Genomic DNA, 12,410 nt, shown 5'->3' on the forward strand with positions numbered 1-12,410 from the left:
TTTGCAGGTTCTTGAGGTGGATCGCGGCGAAGGGCGGAGGCTAACACGGCGCACACGTCGATCCAAGTTTGACGAGGCAAAGCTCTAGCGTTTTGGTCAACAAGCAGGATCATCAGGCGCCCACCGTGGGGCCGTGTAAAACCTGTTCCCATCCACAGCGTGAGTTCTTGGAGGTTTCTGCAGTCTCTGTGTGGTTGTGTGCTGGTGCAACCATTGTTCGTTGTTCGTCTAAGTTTTGTTCGGTAGTTTCGCGTTTTCCACCGTTCGTTTGGGTTTTTGTTCGGTGAGGTGAGGTTTCTTGCCGTTGGCGCGATTTTTAATCGGTGAGATCTGAGTTTTGTTGCTCGTTCGGATTTTCGTGGAAGGAGCGTTGGTTTTTGGTGGAGTTGTGAGTTTCTGTGAAGGTTTGCTGTGTTCTTGAGGTTCTTGAAGTTTCTGCGAATTTTTGACCGATTGATTGCTGAATCGATCGTCGCTGAAGAAGGCGTTGTTCATCGCTCTCTGTGATTCGTCAAGATTTCATGAGAAAAATGAGAAGCAACCGTTCAAGTCCAGTTGCGCCCGTTGCTGCTGAAGGCACCATGACTATGGCGCAGATGGTGGAAATCATGCGTTCGCTGCAGGCGAATGTGGAAGCCTCGCGTATAGAGCAGGCAAGAATGCACGAGGACCTGGTCGCCTCTCGGGCCAGGAATGATGAGCTTAGCAGAGTGACTGAAGAGCTGCGTCAAGCTCTCCAGGAGCAGCGAGGGCGTCCAGTTGCTGAGGAGGTCGCGCCGTCAACGCCGCCTCGCGTTTTCCCTATGCCTTTCGCTCAGGCGATTACCGACACGACTATCCCTGCGAGTGTGGTACCTGTGAAGGCTGTTTTTACCGACGTGGAGGATCCTGAGGCACATCTCACCACGTTCCATACGCAGATGATGCTGTCAGGAGGATCAGACGCCGTATACTGCAAGATGTTCGTGAGCACGCTCCAGGGAACGGCGCTGGAGTGGTTTGTGAGTCTGCCTACGGGTCACATAACCAACATCCAACAGTTTTCAAAGATCTTCGTCGAGCAGTACATAGTGAACAAGGCACCGCCCAGGGTGTCTTATGATTTGTTCGACATAAGGCAGTATCAGGGAGAGTCCCTGAGGGACTACTTGAATCGTTTTGGGGCGCCGATGGTCCGCTCGCCAGCCAAAGACGAAGAGATGCTGGTCTACGCATTCAAGAAGGGCGTGCTGCCGGGACCATTCTGCGAAGCATTGATCAGGGCTCACCCTGCCACATTTGCTGAGGTCAGGCAACTTGCGGTGGCCCACATCGCCGATGAAAGTGAGGTCGCCGAGAAGAGGGGAAGTGTGGCTCCCGCTAGGCCACGTGCCCAGACCAGGATCCAGCCACAGAGGGTGCTGGAGGCAGCGGCGGCCAGGAGGGATCAGAGGACTCGCCATCCTTACGATCCAAGGAAGAACAAGGGCAGGGGCCAAGGGCGCCCCCAACCAGCACGCCGGGAGTACAATCGCCCGTCAAAGCACAAGTTTGTCATGGGATTGGCGGACCTGATCGCCATTCCCAATATAGCAGCTAGGCTGAAGGCGCCCGAGAAGGTGGGTGACAAGGTGCTGGGACCAAAGCCAGACGCCTGGTGCGAGTTCCACCAGGGCTTTGGCCACACCGTGGATTCATGCTTGGCTTTAGGATACCAGCTCGACGATTTGGTCAAGAGCGGGTTCCTAAACGACTACTTGCTGGATAGAAGGACGGGGGGCGCGTCGAGCTCCGAACCAGCAGGCGGTGAAGCTCAGCAACACGAGATGCCCACCCACGGAGAAATTCACACCATTGCAGAGGAAGAGGTATGCGAGGTCCGTGATGACGGTGAATATGTTTGAGGACCACTCGCCGAATGTGGACATTACGTTCACAAAGCAAGATCTTCGGGACGTTGTGCCTCATGACAACGACCCCATAGTCATCTCGCTTATCACAGCAGGAAGGAAGGTCCACAAGGTTCTGGTGGACCAAGGAAGCTCGGCAGACGTGATGTTATGGCCGAATTTCACGCAGTTGGAGCTACCCCTTGACCAGCTGAGGCCTTATGGAGGGTGTTTGTATGGTTTCGCTGGTGACCAGGTGGAGGTCAGGGGGTACATCGAGTTGAGGACTACGTTTACAGATGAGGCTGGTTCGAGAACAGAGAAGATCAAGTACCTTGTTGTAAATGCTCCCTCAGCATACAACATTCTGCTGGGAAGACCCACGCTCAACAGAATAGGCGCTATACCGTCGACCCGGCACATGAAGGTGAAGTTGCCGTCAATGGAAGGGGTGGTGATCACCATCAAGTCCGACCAGAAAGAAGCGAAGAAGTGCTATGAGAATAGCCTGAAGAACAAGAGGTCGGTGAGTTACGTGACAACCACCCCGCCTCCTGGTGTGAAGACCAGGCCGACGGTAATAGAAGAGACCGCCGGAAGTGACGTGGTGATGGTGGATGCTGAGCTAGGGGTGGGGAACGCCGGTCTGGAGGAAGACAAGGCGCGGAATCGCCCTGAGGAAGCGAGGGAGCTGGGAATCGCCAGGGCGGTGATCGCTAGAGAAATCAGACCAAAACCCGTCGAGCAGTGGCTCGAAAGGGAGATCGGGGGAAAGATCGTCAAGCTGGGAAGATCCCTAGAAGTTGAGCTCCGGGACCAGATCGCCAAGGTGATGGAGCGGCATCTGGATGCGTTTGCATGGTCCGCCTCGGACATGCCCGGGATCGATCCCGACTTCCTGTGCCATCATTTGGCGATGGACAGTCAGGTCAGACCGGTACGCCAGCGGAGGAGGAAGTTCAATGAGGAGAGGAGGCAGGCGATTAGAGACGAAACCCAGAAACTCCTCGCTGCAGGCCATATCAGGGAGGTGCAGTACCCTGAGTGGCTGGCCAATGTCGTGCTGGTGAAGAAGAGCAATGGGAAATGGCGCATGTGCGTCGATTTCACTGATCTGAACAAGGCCTGCCCGAAGGATTCGTATCCTTTGCCCAGCATAGACGCCCTGGTGGACAACACTGCAGGGTGTAAGCTGTTGAGTTTCCTGGATGCCTTCTCGGGGTATAACCAGATCAAGATGCATCCCATGGATGAAGAAAAGACTGCCTTCATGACCGAGAGATCGTGCTACTGCTATAAGGTGATGCCGTTTGGGCTGAAGAACGCGGGGGCCACGTACCAGAGGTTGATGGATAGGGTACTCGCGCCCGTGCTGGGAAGAAATGTGCAAGCATAAGTAGATGACATGGTCGTGACCTCGCCGGAGAAGAGCAAGCACGTCGCAGATTTGGAGGAGTTGTTCACTACGATCGCCAAGTTTAAGTTGAAGCTGAATCCCGAGAAGTGCATCTTCGACGTGGAGGCTGGGAAGTTCCTGGGATTTCTCTTAACCGAGAGAGGAATAGAAGCCAACCCTGATAAGTGCGCTGCCATTTTGGCGATGAGGAGCCCGGCTACCGTGAAGGAGGTGCAACAACTTACAGGTCGGATGGCCGCCCTGTCTCGTTTCGTGTCAGCTAGTGGAGAGAAGGGCCATCCGTATTTTCAGTGCTTAAGACGGAACAACAAGTTTACCTGGACGAAGGAGTGCGAAGAGGCCTTCGTTAAGCTTAAGCAGTACCTGGCGAGCCCGCCGGTTTTGTGCAAACTGCTGGTGGGAACCCCTCTCAGGTTGTATTTTGCTGTAACTGAGAAGGCGGTGAGTGCGGTGCTCGCCCAGGACCAAGATCAGGCTCAAAAGCCTATTTATTTTGTTAGTAAGGTGCTGCAGGGCCCCGAAACGAGGTATCAGGCCCTGGAGAAGGCTGCACTGGCAGTAGTCTTTTCAGCAAGGAGGTTACGCCACTATTTCCATAGCTTCACGATACGACCTGCCCATCCAGAAGGTCTTGAAGAAGCCTGACGTCGCTGAGAGGATGGTAAAATAGGCAGTGGAGCTGTCGAAATTTGATATTAAATATGAGCCCCGAGGTCCGATCAAGGGGCAGATCTTCGCAGACTTCGTGGTCGAGCTCTCGTCTGAGGCGACACGAGTTGAGGGGAATGACTTCCGTTGGGTGCTTTCAGTGGACGGATCGTCGAACCAGCAGGGTAGCGGTGCTGGAGTCATCTTGGAGGGACCCAACGGCGTGCTGATCGAACAATCTTTGAGGTTTGCCTTCAAAGCCAGCAACAATCAAGCAGAGTATGAGGCGCTGATCGCCGGTATCTTGCTGGCTAAGGAGATGGGAGCCAGGGTGCTGATGGCTAAGAGTGACTCGCTGTTAGTCACGGGACAAGTAACAGGCGAGTTCCAGGCTAAAGATCCACAAATAGCGGCTTACCTGGAGTATGTGCAGGAATTGAAGAGTTCCTTTGCCTCCTTTGAAGTGGTGCATGTGCCCAGGGAGCAGAATGCCCGAGCTGACTTGCTAGCTAAGCTCGCCAGTTCAGGCAAGGGGGGTAGGCAGAGGACGGTGATTCAAGAAACTCTGAAGACGCCGAGAGCATTTGTGGCAGATCACCTGGTTCTTCAGATAAGCAAGTCGACGGAGAAAGCGGCGAGGAGTCACAGATCCTTGACCCAAGAGACCTTGAGGTCGCCAAGAATAAGAGCACGTCGGGGAGAGAAGGTGAACATGACGCAGGTCTGCACGACCCATGAGCCAGACACCTGGGTAACGCAGTACAAGCGATGCCTGGCGGATGGCCTTCTCCCGCTGGATCCGACAGAGGCTAGGAGGATAAAGAAGAATTCTAGCAAGTTCACAATGATTGACGGTGAGTTGTACCGGTTTGGGTTCACTCATCCACTCCTGGAATGTGTGCACGGCGAGAAATGTACAAGGATTATGGCAGAGCTCCATGAAGGGATATGCGGAAGCCACGTCGGGGGTCGAGCTCTGGCCGCAAGGACTCTCCGTGCAGGTTACTACTGGCCAACAATGAGAGAAGACTGCAAGAATTATGCACAGTGCTGCAAGCAATGCCAGCAGCACGCCGATTGGCACAAGGCGCCTCCTGAAGAGTTGAAGTCGATTTACAGCCCTTGGCCGTTTCACACATGGGGAATCGACATCCTGGGACCATTCCCGCTGGCGATCAGGCAGATGAAGTACTTGGTGGTGGCGATTGAATATTTCACCAAGTGGATTGAAGCAGAACCAGTGGCCCAGATCACCACACACAAGATCGAGGGTTTCGTATGGAAGAACATTGTGTGCCGGTTTGGTGTGCCCAAGCACCTGGTGTCGGACAATGGGACTCAGTTTGCAAGTCACCTGTTGAAGAAGCTGTGCGAAGGGGTGGGAATTCAAGAGGTATTTGCATCCGTCGAGCACCCTCAAACGAATGGCCAAGTAGAGTCAGCCAATCGGGTGTTGCTGAGAGGGTTGAAGAGAAGGCTAGAGAAAGCCAAAGGAAGCTGGGCTGAGGAGGTACCCCGTATAGTCTGGGCGTACCACACCACCGAGCAGTCAGGAATCCATGAGACCCCGTTCAGCCTGGTCTACGGATGCGACGCAATGATTCCAGTGGAGATCCAGGAGAGCTCGCCGAGATTCCAGAACTTCGTGGAGGAAGACTCGAATGAGGAAAGAAGGATGAACCTGGACTTACTGGATGAGGTCAGGGAAGAGGCAAGATTAAAAGCTGAGGCGGTTAAAAGAAGGATTGAACGAAGATATAACTCGAAGGTGATGCCAAGGCAGTTCAGAGAAGGCGACCTGGTGATGAGGAAGGCTCACCAATACGAGATGGAGAACAAGCTGTCGCCTAAGTGGACGGGGCCGTTCAGAATAACCGAGGCACTCGGGAACGGCGCCTACCGCTTAGAAACTTTGGAAGGAGGGGCGATTCCACGCACTTGGAACGCCACGCACCTCAAGTTATATTACAGTTAAGAACTTTGTAAGTAAAAACGAACACGAAGAGCTTTACAATGTTTCTGTTAAAACAGTTCGGAGGGGGCACTCTTTTTTCCCTAAGGAGGGTTTTTAATGAGGCCGCCCAATAAAGAAGAGTTTTCAAAGTTTAAAGTGTTTTAGATTGCATGCTTGTTGTTTTCCGAAAAGTTTTGAAGAAAGACCTTGTCACTTATGCGTGATTTAAGGCAAGTTGATGTTATGTTGCATGCTTTCTAAAAAGTTGCTAAGTCCCCATCGTCTTCCGGCGACTGGCGGCATCAGTTAAAGTTTCAAGTCCTCGTCGTTTTTAGGCGATCGGAGGCACCAGTTAAAAGACCTCAACGCCCTCGCACGTCCTGAGGCGAGAAAGAGATAAAGACCTCCTCGCCGTCGAGCGAGTGCAGGCGAGTTAGAATGAAAAGTCCTCAGTGTTTCTGGGGGAGAGAAGATGTAGCCCCTGGGGCAATGTAGAGGCACCAGTAAAAAGTCCTCAGTGCTCCCAGAGGAGAGAAGATGTAGCCTCTGGGGCAATGTAGAGGCACCAGTAAAAAGTCCTCAGTGCTCCCAGAGGAGAGAAGATGTAGCCTCTGGGGCAATGTAGAGGCACCAGCAAAAAGTCCTCAGTGTTTCTGGGGGAGAGAAGATGTAACCCCTGGGGCAGTGTAGAGGCACGAGTTAAAGACCTTCTCGCCGACGAGCGAGTTCAGGCGAGTTAAAGACCTCCTCGCCGACGAGCGAGTTCAGGCAAGATAAAATCCTTCTCGTCTCGAACGAGTTCAGGTATGGTGTAAAGGGTGGAAGAAGTTTGGAGGGTGGCTAAGGTAGGTTCGAAGAGAACGCCTAGCCACCCAGTCTGTTGTTCTGAAGCTCAGGGAGGTAGAGAAGGATCCGAAAGGCGCCTCTACCCCAGATAAAGGAACAATGGCCTAGTTGTGAAGGCAGGGGGAAGCTGGTATCGCCAAGAGTCTTTGGCGACCAGGAGAAATTCAAGCGATGGCGAGAAAGCCAAGGCCCGTTTTGATAAGGCAGGTCGGGTGAGCTGTGTCTTAATCCATTAGTTGGGTTGAAGTTCGTTACTTGAAAAGCGATTTCACGCTAAGGTTCATTACCTTGAGGTTACAAGTTGTTAAGATGTTATTGTTCGGAAGTCAGTGGTTTGAAGCAGTTAAGTATACAATCGCGCTCGCGAAGTTACTAAGTTAATTTCGTTAAAGAGAATTACACGAGGAAGATAAAGTTAACAAGAAGAGAGTATAAGGAAAAGCGGGAAATGTCATAACATAAGTGGCATTAGTTCAAGATACATGTACAAGAGAAAAAAGAAAAAAAAAGGGGGAAAAGTTTATTACAAGTATGTGTAAAGGGGAAAGCAAAGGAATAGTGGATGGAGGGAAGCAACTAGTCTTCAGAAGGAACAACCTTCCCGTCCACCACTTCGTTGTTGAGAGACACCATGGAGAGATCCAAGTCGGGGTACAGGCAGGCGAACTGCTCCAGGGCGGCGTCGAATCCAGCAGCGAGAATCTGGGCGGAGCTCAGCTCAAGTTCTTCTATCTGTTTCTTGAGCCCCTCGTTCTGCTGCTTTAGCTCTTCAGCTTGTTTCTTGAGTTCTTCAATTGTTTCCCGAGCTTGAAGAAGGTCTTCAGTAACCTTCTTGGATTCCGCCTGCGCCTGGGCCAGCTGCGTGGTGATCTTCCCATTTTCCTCTTTGGCCTCGGCGAGTTTGGCCATGATGTCGTCTCTCTCCTTCTCGACTTTCCCCAAGAAGACCTCCCGATCGGCTGACCTCTTCTCGAGGGTTTTTACCTTGGCGGCATCTGCTTTGATCGATGCCTCCAGGTCAGCCACTTTGACGCGATAAGGCACCAACTTGCTCTCCAGCTCGATCTTTTCTTGAGCTAAGAGCTGCACCTTATGGCGTAGATCGGTGGCCTCCTTGCGTGCCACCCGGAGCTCGGTGCTCATAGCATCTTCCACTCGGGAGTGATCGATCTCCGCGAGTGTTAGATTGCAGGATAACCTCTCCGCCTCAATCCTTATGGTGCGATTCTCCTCTCGGAGTGTGAAGATGTCATCCTGGAGCTTCTTGGTGGAACTCTCCACAGCTTTGGATATGATGGAGGGGAAATCCTCCGCCATCATCTTCAGTTTTGCTGAGAAGGGCTCCCACACCCTTTTGACCTCAAGAGAGAGGCTTGCTTGTGGAGGCACCGGGGGGGCTTGTTGTTGGTTCTCGCCACCACCTTCTTGAGTTTGTTGTTGAAGGGGAGTTTCTTGACGTGGTGGCGACGGCGGGGATTCAGTGATGATGATAGGCGAATTGTGAGCGCCTTCATCCCCGCCGGGTGCAGCGTTTTCGGTTGAGGTGTTTGAAGGGGGACCCCCTCCAGCTGATACATAGGGCGTGGAGGCACTCGGGGGTTCTCCATAAAGTTGGGCTCGGCAGCCTCAACCACAGGAAGTGCAGCCGCTAGAGGAACCGCTTGGACTGGCGAGGTGGAAGCTGAAGAAGGAAGAAGTGTTGGAGGTGGAGCCGGCGTGGAAGGTGGTGTTGACGTTGGAAGAGGAGGTGGGGCAGGCGGTGAGGAAGGCGCCACCCTTTTCCTCTTAGTGATGAGGCCGTCTTCGGTTGCCTCATCGTCTTCTTCTTCATCCTCTTGGATCACCTGAGGGGCTTTCCTCTTTGGCTTTCTGAGGATGAGCTTCTTGCGCTGTTGGGCGGGCCTGGCCTCGGAAGGAGCAGGGCCTTTGGGCGGCGATCTCCCCTGGGCGGCGGCGATCTCCACCACCGAATTTGGCACGGTTTGGGAACCCGACGCCAACCCATGGGCCCGGGCGAGTGCCCTCAACTCAGCCAGCTTTCCCTTGCCCAACATAAGGTCTGCATGATGCAAAGGAACATGGGTCAGCTTAGAGAGAAAGAAAAACGCATAAGTCAGTATGCAAGGAAAGCAGATAAGTAGTGCAGAAAATAAAACCAAAGTCTTGTGCACGACAGACAAGACGCTCAGCAACAGTTAACAGAAGAATGGCACAAGGCAAAGACTTAAACGTTGAAGCACTAACCTATGCGAGCCTCGAGTTGATCTGCGAAGAACTCGAAGGAGATGAGCGCAGTGGTAAGGAAGGTGATGTTAAGATCTGCCACGCTCTTCCAGAAGAGGCACAGATCTTTGTCCAAGGCTCCCATGTTGTCGGGGCTCCTTGGCCTCCTGAAGCTTCCCTTGGACTCTTTATTCCCCTTGTTTACCCAATACAAGGGGAAACCGTCGAGCAGCGAGGCGTCCTTGTCGTTTGGGCGCACCTGGACGAACTTGCCTTTCCAATCCTTATAGGATTGCTGGAAGATGGAGAAGATCGACCTTCCAGCAATCCCGTTCAGACTCACCCACAGGCGATCTCCTGGGTGTTTAGCTTCAAACAAGAAAAGAAAAACGTCCACTGACGCTGGCAGTCCCAGATGGGTGCACATGATTTGGAACTCCCGCACGAAAGCCCAGCAGTTGTGATGGAGCTGGGCGGCGGCGATGTCGAGCTCGGTAAGTAGCTCCCTTTCAAAACGAGTGAAGGGAAACCTAAGTTTCACCTTCTTGAACAGGGTGGTGTATATGAAGCAGAACAACCCGCCGTTGTTCCCCTTGTCGTCAGCGCACACTGGCACATCGGGGGGGCAGGGTAGCACCATCATCTTGTCGTCATGCTCCTTGTGGAACGACAGGTGGGGGTCCTCCCCTTTCTTCAGTCGAAGAACTGTTCCAGCAGAATTCACTAAGGAAGTTTCCTTCAGCAAAGTCGGGGTGGCCCATGGGTATAACTTTTTGAAGTCGGGGGAAGGAATGGAGGCACCTCCAGCAACCGGTGGCGTAGCCTGAGCCAGGTCAGGACGAGGGGCTGCAGGCCTCTCAGCCTGGGAAGAAGAAGCACCAGGTGCTCGTGGGGGGTTGTGTGCTTGAGACGGAGGGTTACGTGACGAGGGAGGAGGATTTGGGGTGATCTTTGAGCGAGCCATCGCGGAAAATGCAAGGGAAAAAGAAAGGGAAAGGTGAGCAGGGTTCGCAGAGGCTGACTCAATCGTGAAAGAAGGATGAAGAAACGAACGAACGAAGGTTCGTTGTAATGAAGACGAAGCCCTAAGTTACGAGAAGGGAGAAACAAAAAAAACAGCCCACAGCGTATGCACCAGACAGTTTATTGGATGATGCGAATCGGTTAAAATGCAGGAAAACTCAGCAGAAGAAGTAAAGGGCGTACCTTTTTATGATCGGAAGAGCGATGGAGGAAGTTGAGAATCCAGAAGGTTGAAGAGCGTCGTGGGTGTTCGCAGAAGAAGCTTGGAGCGTTTGAGAAAGCAAAGAGATGATGGAACAGTAGAAGTGAAATGGGTTTAAGAGTTTTTCGAACGGGTTTTGGAAGCGCAAACGACAACTGAAGGCAACCGTTGATGAGGCCACGTGTCGAGCGATTAGGAGAATGTTTGGTGGAGCGTCAGGAAAGCAGAAAGTACAAACGTTTGGAATTCTGTGCCAGCGCCACGTAGATCGGTAGTGACGTGACTCCTCTAGTCTTTTCGCTGGACAAGTCTTCGCTTAAGACTGGGGGCTTGTGTACCGCCCTGGTAGTCGGGAGTAATGACGTGGTTGGCAGAAGGGAAGGAGGTCGGGGGGTTCGCGTACTCGCTAGTTATTAAGTTGGCGTGCTCCGATCTCCATCATACCAATACCGGCGGTCACCAAGTTGAAGATGAAGTCGCCAGATATGAATCCAGGCGACCAAGTGATTAGAGATCACTGAAACAAAGGATGAGGTCGGGGGACAGCTTACTCGAGCGTGTACGGTGAAACAGGTGGTGCAGATCATGTAGGCGGCCGGCGAGACAGGGAAGGTGTATACGAAGGCACCCGAACTCGCCATCCAGAAGAGATCGCGCTCCAAGGCAACTATGCACTGAGTAGTATCATGCATAAGTAACTTAGCCAAAGAAGAGTCAGAAGTAGCGCCCAAGTCCAGGATGCTCCAGATGAAGGCACGTGTACAGCTGGATGCGAGCCACGTGTCCAGATGTGTAACTGCCAGGAGAGAGAAAGTGCCAAGGTATATAGGAGTTCCCAACGAACTTCTGAGGTACGCACGTTCAGATTATTCTTTACGCTTGCGAGTCTTGAGTACACTGAGAGAGAACTGGTCACGGTTCCTTAGAGTTCTTGAGTTTTACTCTTGAGTGTTGGTGGTTCAGTCGCTGACTTGGGCGTCGGAGCGCGATCGGCCGCAGCGGCGCTGTTTCGTCTTTTGCAGGTTCTTGAGGTGGATCGCGGCGAAGGGCGGAGGCTAACACGGCGCACACGTCGATCCAAGTTTGACGAGGCAAAGCTCCAGCGTTTTGGTCAACAGGCAGGATCACAAAGTGATAAGTCATGTTTGCCCATTTCTTCTTGTCTTCTCTTATATAATAGCAAACTGACTTTGTTTTATGCAGGAGTACTGAATTCGTGGACGAATTCTCTCCAACTCGGGGAGTATGATGGATATCCACTAGGAGAGGATTTTATTAATGAAGGAAGAGGATTTTCACCTACACATTTGAAGTTCTTCCTTCTAGTCTTCTCACAAATTAAAAGAAGTCAAAGAGAAGATCAAGCCTAAAGATAAAGAAGTCTACAAACTCTCAAATAATAGGCTTCATATTAAATATCTCTCTTTATATTTTCTTTTAAATTGTAAATAATATAGAATAATGTTTAGAAAGGTGCTTAGAGGGAAACATGAGACACCTCTTTTGTAAAAGCATCTTTAGGCTTTAGTTTAGCAAATTCTAGAAGCTTGGGGAGTGAGCTTAGTAAGGGGGGTGTGATCTTAGGAGTTTTTTGGGTAGCTTAGGGAATAAGCTATGTAAATGACCAGCCCTTACTCCTATATAAGGAGGGCTTAGGTCCTTCACAATTCAGATTGGAATTTTATAGTAGAGAGACTATACTCAATTTTGGAGAGAATTTGTGAGTTTTGAGTCTTCCTCTTCTTTGCCTTATCTTGTGAGCTATGGTGAGCTTCAAGTGGTGGCACTCCATCACTTATCTTGGTTCAAGGTTCCAAGTGGCGTGAATGGCTTCTTCCAATTCTCAAAATCCAGCAAGCATCTTCTTCTATAAGTGTTCTTCTTCCCTTTTCTCCAATTTTCCATTCGGTAGTTTTGATTCCTAGAGTTTACTTCTTTTTCTACCGTTTAATTTTGTGTTTCCAGCATGGTGTTTTTAATTCTGTTTTGGTTCAGTAGCTATCTTTTAAATTCTGTCCAGTTTTGATCCTGCCTGTTGACCGGAGCGCTGGAGAATGCCTCGTCAAAGGATCGACGTGCGCACCGCTTCTCACCTTCGTTCCTCCCCTGGATGTACTTCAAGAACCTGCAAAGAAACGACACGGCGCCGCTGCGGCCGATCGCACTCCGACGCTCAAGTCAGTGACGGTATCACCAAATACTAAGAACTAGAACCGTGCAAATCCTCTC

This window comes from Phaseolus vulgaris, chromosome 1 (assembly GCF_051622355.1).
Source record: "Phaseolus vulgaris cultivar YP4 chromosome 1, ASM5162235v1, whole genome shotgun sequence".
Classification (NCBI taxonomy): domain Eukaryota; kingdom Viridiplantae; phylum Streptophyta; class Magnoliopsida; order Fabales; family Fabaceae; genus Phaseolus; species Phaseolus vulgaris.